The sequence below is a fragment of the Lichenostomus cassidix genome, chromosome Z (assembly GCF_008360975.1).
Source record: "Lichenostomus cassidix isolate B80296 chromosome Z, HeHo_3.0, whole genome shotgun sequence".
Taxonomy (NCBI): domain Eukaryota; kingdom Metazoa; phylum Chordata; class Aves; order Passeriformes; family Meliphagidae; genus Lichenostomus; species Lichenostomus cassidix.
The window spans coordinates 20,221,799-20,234,883 of NC_139511.1; the positions used below are offsets into that span (position 1 = coordinate 20,221,799).

The 13,085-nt window shown below is 39.3% G+C and overlaps 1 long non-coding RNA gene across 1 annotated transcript in view; it reads left to right on the plus strand.

Moving 5' to 3' along the window:
* Positions 1-11,927: 11,927 nt before the first annotated feature.
* Positions 11,928-13,085, plus strand: part of LOC146424484 (uncharacterized) — a 49,697-nt gene continuing 48,539 nt past the window's right edge. The window contains exon 1 of the long non-coding RNA XR_014846841.1: positions 11,928-12,041. This is a non-coding gene — a long non-coding RNA (uncharacterized LOC146424484). The remainder of the gene's footprint in view (positions 12,042-13,085) is intronic.

Genomic DNA, 13,085 nt, shown 5'->3' on the forward strand with positions numbered 1-13,085 from the left:
AGTGTCTCCAAACTCAGGTTGGACACCTAATTGCCTGACTGAAGTGGTCGGGGAGGTCAGGTTTCCAGGGTTTGTCACCACAGCTGGGTGTCTGCACAGAAAAGGGTGTGTGATCCCTGGATTCAAATTGCTGCAATGTAGAAACTATCCTGAGCATTTCTGTGGGGATTCTGACATAATCACACATGCACACATTTATTATTCTGCCTCCCAGCTTTCCACAGAGGACACTATAGCTCCAGCACAAAGGAGACACTCTCATGTGCATTTGACTGAGTGCAGAGTGCACAAAAAATGTGGTAACACAAGCATAGCTTTACCTTTGAAGACAGATGCTTGATCTGAGTTAACACAGACATCAGTCAGTCAGTTTCCTGAAGGACATCATCTCTGGAATTGTCTTGGTAAGTAAATTGCATAATCATAAGCACAGTTTCTCTGAAAAGGTCTCTAAGTCAGTTTCTTGCTTCAGGACTACATTCAAAGGAGGTGGCTAAAAATGAAGTTTGTAAGAGTCCAGAATTCTAAAGAAAATCTGAGGCCTTGGCAAAAAATGTAAATACACCTGTGAATTGACATTAGGGGGAGCATAGGCATCATCTATGAACACCTGAGATGAATGACTATTGAACCAGTCACACTCTTCCATTTATTCATTATCTGTGGTTATGACTAGGATGATAAACACATTTTATGTGTTAATCTCCTAATCAGAAACTTGATTTTAAGTGCCCCACTGTCTTCTTCCGATTTAAGACCTGCAGGTAAGAGGGGTCACTGCTTGGAGAAAGTTGTTCCCTCAGATCTCATCCAGATCCAGAAATTCATGGAGAAAATTCAGGCAAATCCATCAAAACCAAAGAATTTGTTTTTTTCCCAAATAAATATTCCCATGAGTGTCTCTGTCCCATAAATATTTCCTTTAGCAAACTGAAACATAAGACCTGTAGCCACAGATTAAGTGGTGTGAATTCACCTTCTCTGCTAGCAGAGACATTATTTATGGCAATTTAGGGTGAGAGGTACAAAAGGATCAAAGATGACCAAAATGTGCGTCACATTTGAGAAGAGCTTTTCCAGCTCATATAGGAACTTGTGAATGATGAGGAAGATGAAGAAGAAAGAACTCAGTATATTGAAAGAAGGCATGAAAATTGGTCTCCTGATCAAACAGAAACTGCCTGATGATACTTTCAAGTTCATATAGACTACTTGAATTCCATTCATTTCATTAAACTTTCCATCACACCCCTGTAATGTTTTAGGATATAAACATGTCCTCCATGTTCATGTGGAATATGACACAAGTAGGTTGTTTCCCTGGGATGACATACACAGCAAACTGCTGAACCAGATCTGGGACACTGTTCTTCTGAAACCAGTGTAAAGCCTTGTCCTTTGAAAGGTACTGTAAATTCAGGTGATTGATCCCACCAGGGAAACAGGATATTACCATCCTTGTAATTTAGCAGGTAGCTTCTAAAACATGTAAATGGAACAGCCACTTTCTGCTGCCTGACAAAGCATCACAGGCCTGGAATTGTGGATTTCTTGCAAGGTGCCATAAAACTGGTAACACATGCTGTGAAGTCCCCTGCAGGTCCATCAATACAGGTCTGCCAAAGGCAAGGACCTACACAAAAAGGATCATTTGGAGACATGCAGGTGAAAGAGGGTTTGAAAAATTTCTATAAGCATTAATTTTTTCCCCTTTACATCACTTCCAGATACTTCGGGGAGTATTGGTGTCACCCTTGAGTTGACCTTAAAATTAATCATTCAGGAGTTTGATCATATATGTATCTCTTTATGTTTCTGTCATCACTTTATGTGTTGTGTCATTATACATAGTAAAAGCATGGTGCAGAACCACTGAAAAAATCTGTCAGTGAATGATTTATTCCATTTAAGAAGGAGTTTTTTAGTCTATAAAGCCCTCATAGGAACAGAGAGGGAGTTATTTTCAGACAGTCCTGAGACTGAAATAACCCCACAGTCTTAGCACAAACAGTATGAAACAAATGCATAGAGTCTTCTCTCTGCAGATGTGCTGGAGCTCATTTTCTCACTAAGTCTCCCAGTGTAACTATGGTAGCTTGCAAAACATTGGCAATAGGTGTGAACCTGTAGTCAACATGTTTTTGTGTGTTTCATTATGAAGTCAGAATAGTGATAGGAGGATAGAATTCCCCTGTGCTGGGAAGATAGAATTCAGTAGATCTTGGGGACTGTGGCTCTAGAATCTTCTATGTCTTCACAGTGGAATGGGTTCTACTTTCAGCTAAAACCCTCCTCCCCCCCCAAAAAAAAAAGGCAATTATTTGTGTTTCTTCTTGAGGTAATGAACTTCCTAACTTCATTACAACTTTTTTTTTCAGTTGTTCTTTGCTTGCTTGCATGGTCATTAGTTCATAAGAAAACATAAGTCCATAAGAAAAATAATAAGTGGAAATCATTACACCAAAAATTGTTAATAACACTGAATTCATTCAAAGCAAGATGTCTCTTAAAGTACCCCATATCCTGTCATTTGTGGGAACTATGATGTCATTACGAAAGCTCACTAATGCACAGAACAGATCATCATTCAATTCACCACACATTGAAAAAAATCCATGCATTGTTGTTTATTATTCTTCTTGATGTATACTGATTGCTTCACAGAAGACACGGGGAAATGTACCATTTATTCATGGGTTTTGCAGTGTATGCTTCAGCTGTATCACAATAATAGTGGCAAAAATAGAGGCTGCAGTGGATGTATCCCAATATAAACAAATTCAAGTATGATTCTTCACAATAATGTTGAGGAGTGAAGTCTCATGCTGCTGTTGGTCCTTTTATGCTTAGTCACATATGCTGACCAAAACCAGTTTTTGGTCATCTCCAAACCACCAGCTGCATACACTTTGATAGTATCTTTTGGATACATATGATGTGTATGCCATACCAATGCAGATGGATGTTGGTTCCTGCCAGATAAACAGAAATGTCTTGACAATTGTATTTCAGTTTTGTTTTACCTATAAGCGCAAACATATATTTGGTTTTTGTGCCAAGCCGGATTTGTCCATTTCTCCTCTAGCCAGATTTAAGGAATGGAAAAACTGCAGGTATCTTTTTAGACATATTTGAAGAAATTATACTCTGTGTGGCACATGCAGAGACCAGATCCTCCACGGGCAGAGGTGAACCTGATCTATATGCACATACCAAATTCACTCGCAGTATTTGTAGATCTTTAAGGTCTTCAGTAGGTCAATATCATCTTAAGATACAATGTGACCCCAAGTAATGTTCCCTGAAATTGTGGATGTAAACCAAGGGTTTATGTCAAGATAGAGAAGGAAGGAGCAGCTGACCTTGTCTGCACATCAGATCATTCATGCCTTGTGGCATACCCAGGTTATGGCATGAAGCCACCACAGCATCACTTGTTCAGTTTCCCATCCAGGTTCTAGGCTCAATTCTGTTGCATTGAACAGTATGGGAGCTGGCTTTTTAAATATGCCCACTGCTGAGACGCTTGTCTATTGAGGCTTTTGTAATAAAGTTGATCAGTGTGCAGTGCCCCTTCTCATCCATAATTAGCATCTACATAATGTCTTTTAGCTCAAATTTTTAATAGGGCTTCAGAGTATCTAGGTCTGGAGAGTGCATCAAGGAAGTATATAAATATTTTAAAGGGTGGCATGTAGAAAACATTATGTGCATGTTGGGAATATAATGAAAGTGTATTACTTTTGATAATGTCTTGAATTAAATATTCTAAGATCAGAATATCTGCAGTACAAAGTTTTTTGGTTTGTGGAATTTGAAAACTAGAGTCCATCAAAACTTTTTTAATTTCTGTTTTTTTAACTCCTAGCCAGGGCAGGTGCTTGGACATATATCCAGATACGTCAATGTGACTTATATGAATTCAGGCAGTTGCCAAAATCCATTGTGAAACCAAAGCCTTCTTTAGTAAATAAATTAAAGGACAGCTTTTGTATAGATATCTTTGCACTTTTTTGCTAAATTTATTTTTTTTAAAAATTGAGTTGTGCAGAAAAATGAAATTTAGTGATATCACAGAAACAGAGAAAGGTCAGGAAACATAAAATGAAGTTGAGACTTTCAGTGGGTTGTCTTACCTTTCTGTTTTTGCTGAAGCTACACCAATGTCATGTAAGTCTAAACTTTGTTTAATCACCATGTTCACTTGTATACTTGCATTTGCCAAGCAGGATGACTTTTTCATCTGATTTAAGCCAGCATATTGGATCAATGCTGTTAATGTTTTGCATTAGTGGAGAATGATGCCTGTACTATGCAGCTGGCATGCTAAAAGAAAAAAGGCAGGGTTTTCTTCAACTCACTACCTTCCTTGCCACAGGGGGAACCAGAAATGTGGGGTACATCTGCCTTAACACAGTCATAGCTGAAAGTGTGGCGTGCAAGAAATACTTGAAACAGATGTGTTAAGGGTCATGTAATACACAATAATTGTAAGGGTTCATTGACACCTGCTCTTCACCTATCAAGTATGATCATGCTTCCATGATGGAATGAAGCTGACAACATTATTGCAGGCCCCCCAGGGGCATGTGTTTTCACTTTGCACAGTAATAGATGAAAAACAAGCAAAGAAAATGGTTGGTATGGTTATCTAAAGTTCATTTTATCTTTCTCTTTATTGTCGTGCAATAATTTCTTCATCTCTCTCTATTGATCTAGAGAGGGGAAGCTTGGTGCTGTGCCACAGTCACCTGTTCCTTGGAGAAAGAATAAACAATCCCAGAAAAAGAAGGAGAAGACAAAAAAAAAAGAAAAGCCCCGAAGATTGACTGGGGGCCCTAGTGAATTCCTTCTTACAGCAGAGCATCATTTAAGTCTATGTTCTTCCATCTACCTTGTTTGCAGTAAATAGCTGCCCATTATGTCAGGTCAGGCAAGCGCTGTGGCATCGCAGCCCAGCAGCCGTGATCAGCTTGCCAAGCTGCAGAGCATCCCCCAGGGAGCAGGAGCATGTGTCAGCCTCTTGAGCTGTCAAGGCTCAAAGCGACAGTTTATCTGGAGGCTTTAAAACATCCTTGCAAAGTTTCCCCTTCTTGCCTTCCCCCCTCCTCTTGTTGACAATCTGCTTGAAAGAAGACAGATGCTGGAGTAGTTTTCTTTAGACTTGTGTAATTCCACAAGGCCCAATGCACCAAATACAATTCCACCCATCTTTTAACAGGCCAAGTAGAAGAGGCAGACATGTTATTGGGGGGAGGACAAGGGGTCCTTTATGCTAACACAAATATTTCCAGATGAATTTGATGCTGTCAGTGTGCCTTCCTCATGTTCTTCGCCCACAATAAACAAAGTATTTTACAAGATCCTAGAGAAACCAAAGGATTTGTCTGGGGTGACATTCTTCAAGCCACTTTTCAACTGTATTTAGTTGAATATTTCATAGCCTTTTAAGAGAGCACAGACTTAACTATATGACACATATTTTCCCCTTGCAATGCTTTAGCATTAGAACACAATAGGGTTCTCTGCAGATTTGTTTGCATGAAAATAAGATTTATCTTGTAAACAGAACTAAATGACTTATGAGGACATATCTTAGAATGCCAGTTTTATGTCACTGCCACCTTTGCAGGCTGATTCTATTCACGGTGCAAAGCCAGAGCCATTTGTCTTAGATATTATGTCCACTAGAGTATGTTTTTAAAATACAACCTCAAAAAAACCCATAAATTATGATGTACTCTCTGTGTAGTTTGTCATCCTGTAATCACAAGGAAACATATTTTCACTCAGGGCCAACCTTTTTGTGATCCTGAGTGCCTTTTGCCACAAATGACAGATGATTTCTGGTTTCACTTCCTAAATTGCACCTGCACCAGGAGAAAGGAAGCATACCTTTTCAAGACATCTCTCTTCCTGCTGTGCTTACTTTCTGTCTGTAATAGAAAATCTTTCTTTGAGATGATCCTACTCTTACCTCTCTCCATGGGAAAAAAAAGGTGATAAAAGTAGTGAAGGAAAGCTGGTATCTTCCTCCCTCACCATCACTTTTGCCATGCCTCATCTCCTTGAACAATTACCTTTCTTCATCTGAAGTTACAGAATTTAGGAGAGTATGCAATGGGGAGAGGCACATTTTAAACCAGCAAGTTGACAGAAAATTTTATCAAAGTTTTTCTCATGCTTTCTTCATTCTTCAGACAAGTCAGGGAGGGCCCTTTAGCTGTCTGCATACACAAGTTATGAAATGCTTTGGACTTCACAAGAGTATCCCCAAGCTGGCCTGCATGGCATTGTCCCTTCCCTGGGGGGTTTCCAATGTGCCCACAGCGTGGAACTAAAAGGCACTTGCTCATCCTCACTTTGAGAGGTTACCAGTCAGGTTTGGAGTTAGCATCACAGCCCCCTCCTTATTCTGTTTAATTTGCATCTTCCAAAAGCATGTCTGGAAAGGGTCTTCTCACTGAAGCCACCTAGCTAATCAAAGAGGTTCATTGTAGCAGCCATCCATCCTTTGGTATCTGCTTCTTCAGAAGGGGAATGCTCACAACAAGCATATTTGCAAAAGACATCAGCTAATGACTGAACTTATTCTTACAAGCTCATTGCTAAATGTCTTTAGGTGATTATGGTATTTTCAACTGATCCCTGTTATGTAATTCTGATTTCCACACAAATTCAGATAAATGAAATCTATACTGGCCTTCATAGCACTACCAATGACATTAAGTCTTTTTCTCTGGTCTAGACTCTTTCCTGTGCCTTTCCCAAATTTCTTAAACCTCTTATGTTGGATATTGCATCCAAACTTGAATTGACAAGTCAGTTACTGCCAGCAGGAACTGAATCTTACCCAGATACATCACAGAATGATTTACAGTAGCACTAAACTTTACACCCATGGCCTGCACCCTGCTGAACTTCCAGCATGCACAGCTACAAATGAAGAAAAGGAAGCTCAGTCCCTATGGTACAAGTAATTTTTCCTTTTCCTTTCTATCTATGTTAAGGTTATTTTTGACCAAAAAAAAAAAAAAAAAGAAAAGAAATTGTCATGGATCATTTTTTTCTTTATTGCTGTGCAAATCAAATCCTTTTGAGTCACCTGCTCTGTTTTGCCTGGCTGCATACCATCCAGTGGATGAGCATTATGGGATCTTTCAGATCTGTAAACTAAGCCTGGATATCATGTTACAGAGATGGTACAATATAAAGTCTATGAGTTAGTTTCCACAATTGGAAAAAAAAAATGGTGAGCTTCTCCACAAGTAACATTTTATTAGCAGCCCAAGTACATCCAGTAACTTTCAGGCTCCTCAAGCCAATGCTTAGCACAGCACAGGCTCAGGGGAGAACCAAGTCATGAAGTGAAGATTTGAAGTTACATGTGGGTATGGGATTTCCAGGCTGTGCTCTGCTCTGCTTGGACTCCCTCATTCCTCAGTGCAACTTCTTCACAAGAACAGCACAAGCTGGCTTTCCAGAGCTAAACCTACACTACTTTCAGCCCCAGCCAACCCCTCTCTTATCTGTGCTGCTGCATAATGAAGTGTCAGTGAGTGGTGTTCTTCCTGTTGGTTGAATCCAGCATTCTTAATCTTTTCCTCCACTGAGTGACTGCACACTGTCTGAGAAAGAATGAAGTAAATGGAATAAATGTAATACTTATATTAGAGTTCCTTTACATCCTTTGCATAAGCTGGTTAATAGCATAGAAATGTTCATGAGGCAATTAACCTCTTTTTAATGCAACAGATGGTAAGAAATGTATCCTAAGCATAGGGCTATGCTGTGAATAATGAAGAGAAAATAAAATATTTAACATGCTCTGTTTCTCTATACTGAATAATAAAATGAAAAATACGTGATTGTAATGCATATGAATGGTTGCACAACCTTGTGGTTGATGTAATTAGGCTTTTGAAGGCATGATGCACCAACAAACCCGTAATTTCAACAAAGTTGAAAGCCTGTAAAGTCTTCAATACAGAAACTGAGCAGATATTTAGTAGAGATTGTATTTTTCCTTAAATGAGTTTGTTTGTTTGTTTGTTCATATCATATAGGAAAGCATTATTAAAAAAAAGTACTACAGTAGCTTACTAATGAATATTTTTAAATTTTTTTTTCCTATTACATAGGATAGCCTCAATACATCAGGACTAACATGATTCCAAAATCACAGTTTTTCTGTCTCTTCTGTGTCCTTCAGTAAATTGAAAAAGCCATGAGTTTAACTATTTTATGTGGCTTTTGAATTTGGTTTTGACAGTGGCCTATGAACATTAGCCTTGCTCAAAGCAACCCATACCATGCCTTTTGAAAGAACTCTTCAATGCTGTTTTGTGACCACTCTGAAAAACATCATACCATTGTCAGAAAGCCTTTCTGAACTTCAAAGAACAGTTTTTAAAAGATGCACTTGAACTTAAGTAGCAGGATTTATGAATTTGGCTTTCTCCACTAAATTTCTCAAGGTTTCAGAGATGGTAAGAAAATACAGGATAGCACTGTTAGGATTCTGTTAGTGTTCTACTGATTATACAGTGCAGTGGAAACTTGCTAAGCTATCCTTTAGGAAACCAAGTCTCTATCTGCTCCAGGAATGCTCAGAATTGTAAAAATGGAGCACTTCAATTCATAAAAACCTGGCTGGATTTCTCAGAATTAAGTCTTTCAGTGCTTTTTTTCCTGGTAAAATGCATCAAACTGAATAACTGAGCTGTATTATTGCTATTCAAGGAAAATCTACCTAGTGATTAGAAAATGTCATTAAAAGCAAAATGATTGTCTGCAAAAGTCTTTCCCTGATAAAATGTGTTGACCTAAATGATATTCCTCAAAGGTAAGTCAGAGTGTTATGTGATGTTCTCTTATCGATTGTTGATTCTGTGTGTACCTCTGGGAACATAAACCACAAAGAAATGTTTTGAAAGGAAAAAGAGTGACCTTTTATATGTAGGCATTTTAATACTATGTGATGCTGAAATAAATAAGTTTAACAAAGGGAGGGAAAAATCTTTGTGAAAAAGTGGGTATTTTTGTTTATTTAGGATGAAATCAGAGTTATAATACAGCACCTGCCATCTACACTGAAAGCTATAACTTTAGTCTAGCCCCTTACATTCATTCAGTTAATATTGGAGAGGTAAATTAAAGTAGCAATCTTTTGCACAGAAAGCATGGAAGTCCCATCTAGGATGATAAATAAGTATTGCATCATTGTCATTTTAAAGCAACCTTATTTCTTCGGTGATATTTTTTTTCTTGCAATCCTTCTATATATATTTAAAAAAGGAGAAAATTTCTGGGTTTTGTTTTTTTGTGTGATGTTCAATAAAATAGTGGTATTGTTTATTAGCTGAACTAACTCTCATATTCCTAAAAGAAGAGGCTTTGTAGATGCTGTAAGAGTAGAAGGAAATTGAAATTACTTTTATGCAACTGAAATAACTTGAAGATCATTATTGCTCCAAGTGCAATATTTGAGTCATATTACTGGAAAGCTTATTTCTAGCCATCTGTCAGACCAACTTATAACGCTCAGTTATATTCAAGCCTTGCAGGGAGAGCCATGTGACTTATTCTTCATCATTTCTTTATGGTCTAAAGAGAGCTAAACAATCCATCCCAAGCCTAATGTATTCCAAATCCCAAGAGGAGGAAGGAGGGTAAGTGTGGATCTATAGAGGGTTATGACCTTTAAGAGAACTCCAATTACAGGTACAGTAGGTAATTTCTCTTGGATGTTTACACTCCTCAAGACTAAGTAGTTACTATTCCTGTGTTCAAGATATGGCTGTATAAACTAACATATATCATGAAAGTACACCTAAATATTTTAGCTGGGATATATTTTGGACATGGTATTAATGGATCATAGAAACAGTTTAACACTGGAAATCAAACACAGCAGAGTGGAAATAACAAGGCATTTATATTAGAAGGACTTCTTGTAATACAGTACAAATACCAATATATTTTGTTTAGACATGATATTCCATCTGTGCTTTGTATCTTGTTATGGTTAAATTATAGTAGTCATAAAACTGAATAAACTGAGATGAGGACCTAGTTTTACAAAGAACCAAATCTAATGACTGGACACAAAGTCTTGACAAGGGTATGGAGTAGAGACTTAAATCTTCACCTTTCTTTCCAACATTTTTTTTCCTTAGAAAAAAAAAATACTTGGTTGTTTCCAAGTAGCTAAGTTTTTCTGCATTTTTAAAATCCTAGCTGTAATTAGAAATAAAGTACAGAAAAAAGACAGTACACAATATTGCCAATCTACTCTTAGGCAGGAAAGAAAGAAAAGAAGAGCAAGTAAGCACAGACTTCCTAATATTTAGCCAGAGATTTGTGGCTTCCTCACTGTGGCATCAAAGACATAAACAAGCACACAGAGCTTGTCCCCGCCCATTTTGGACAACAGAATTTACTCAGTTCAGTAGTCAACGTTTGTGTGAATTTACCCAGTATTTACCTCTGTTCCTTATCAGTATTTGAAGCCAGGGGAAATATGTCTTTTTTGGGAGGGGCAAAGTGTTTCTGAACTCAGAAACTACACGTTCATAACCTGCGTGATTCTCATTAGTGACGAAATACAATTGATTTCCCTGTGACAGAGGATTTGAATGGGCAGAGGTTGGCATGAAAGAAACATTGCACAACAATGTGCTGTAGTTCAGCAACAGAAGAGGAGGGGGAAGGAGAACAGAAGAGGTGGAGGGGGCAGAAGCTAGGGTGGACTTCTGTCTATCCAGCAGACCTGTTGGGGCCACAAGCTGAGAGTAAGCCAGTGAAAACCAGAGCACAGCAAGGCAGATTCTTCAAGAGAGGAGGAGGTGCGACAAGAGGTATTCTCCTCATCTGTTGGAGGTGTCTGGAAAAAAGGAGGAAGAACAAAAAGGCCTGCAACAGGACAGCACTGCAGAGAGAAGTTTTTTGATACTAGTCAAAAATTCTCCCAGCATCTCCAGGGTGTTCTTGCATTGAAGAGATGGATCATGCCAGCAATATGGCACCTAGCCAGCTCTTTCTTCTATCTTATCAACTGTCTGCCTGCTCTGTTGCAAGAGTGTCCCTTCCAGATGGCTATCCAGGTTAGCTGATTTTCATTTAGGCACTCACTTAGCCCCAGCACTTGCCTGTTTTCTGCATAACAGTAACACCTGCACGTCTCCCACCCTTTGTCACATCCCAGTGGCCAGAGCTGGCTGACCAAGGGGTCATCTGAGCCTCTGCCTGCTGTGGAGGCTGTAGCATCCACCTTCCAGCCCCACACGACCTGCCTGCCACCCTCCAGCCTTGCACCTTGCCCTCAGACCTCTCTGCTCTAACTGGAGCAGTAGTTTTCCACAGATGCAGTTTCAGGGGCTGTTGTCATGTGCAGTAGTGTTTACTATTTCAAGTGTTGACACAAGTCAATAGGACAATGATTTGCACCCTTTGGTTTATTTCTTAAGTTTTATCTTCCTTTTATGGTACCATGAATGTTGTCACCTGAGCTTCCTCAAAAGTACAGAGGATTTGTACTGTAAGAATTATCCCTGCCTACATACATTTGCTTATTTTTCACTTTTTTTGTGTGTGTTTTATTACTGTTTTTCAACATTTTTATGCACCTTTGCTGAATTTATTTTCCTTCATTGTTTGTGATTTTCTTTTTTTAGACCACTGAATTGATTTATTTTTCCAGTTTGCTCATGCAATCGGTTTGCATTTAATTTCTATTCTTATCTCTCTTTGCATTTGATATCATTGTTTGCATAATTAATGCCAGCTAAATGTTTCTGCATCACTGCACTGTTTGCACAAGCAGCATGCCTTCCAGGTGAGAGGACAAAGGGCTAGGATAGCACTAAGGGCTCTACAGAGGTTTTTGCCTTCCATAGACAGGGACACTGGAAGAGATAAGGTGGAAGGGGAAAATGTGACCAAACAATGAGACAAAAGCAAATGGGAGATGGCGCTGTGGGAAACACTGACAGAAAGAAAGATCTACAAACTTAGAAAATAGGAGACACCAAACATTTCAGGTTCTAAACGAAACAGTGATTTAGACTTTTTTGTTCACATAAGTAGCATAAAGAAAAATTGATCCTATCATTCCCATTTGAGTGGACAATCCCATTCTCCATTTCTCAAAAATAGCAAAAAAATTATTTCATTGAGAGAGCAGCAATTGAATGCAATCCAAATATTTTTCTTACTTCCCTTTCACTTGTTTTGAATATGGAAATGGTTATGTAGAAGATGGTGAAGGGCCTGGAGGGAGAAGCCATTCAAGGGATGGCTGAGCTCACTTGATCTGTTCAGCCTGGAGAAGAGGAGACTGAGGGGAGACCTCACTGCAGTTACAACTTCCCTGTGAGGGGAAGAGGAGGGGCAGACACTGATCTCTTCTCTCTGGTGACAGTGACAGGACCCGAGGGAATGGCCTGAAGTTGTGACGGGGGAGGTTTAGGTTGGATATTAGAAAAAGGTTTTTCACCCAGAAGGTGGTTGGGCACTGGACAAGCTCCCCAGGGAAGCAGTCACAGCACCAGCCTGACAGAGTTCAAGAAGCATTTGGACAATGCTCTCAGGCATATGGTGTGATTTTCAGGACTGTCCTGTGTCTAGGGCTAGGAGTTGGATTTCAATGATCCTTGTGGGACCCTTCTAACTCTGAATATTCTGTGATTCTATGATTTTACTTTGTTTTGTAACTTTGTTAATTATCTCTTCCTTTTCCATCCTATTACACTCTCTTTATCTCAGCCCATGAGTCTTACCTTTGCCCAATTCCCTCCCCCATCTCTCTGGGGAGCGGTGAGTGAACAGCTCTGTAGTGCTAAGCTGGCTGCTTACAATTCTTTCCTACAATTTCACAATTTCACAATACTTGTGAATGGCACTTGAAGCCAGGGGCACACAGAGCTGTTGCCACACACAGCTGTCACCTCTCTGCTGATGTCCAGGGCTCCTGTGGCTGCTCCAAAGAGGTCACACTGAGCTTGGCCCAGCTAAAGCTGTGGGACACATTGGTGTCATGCAGCTGCCCACACAGCTTACCACTGAGCATGGTCATGTGTCAGCCA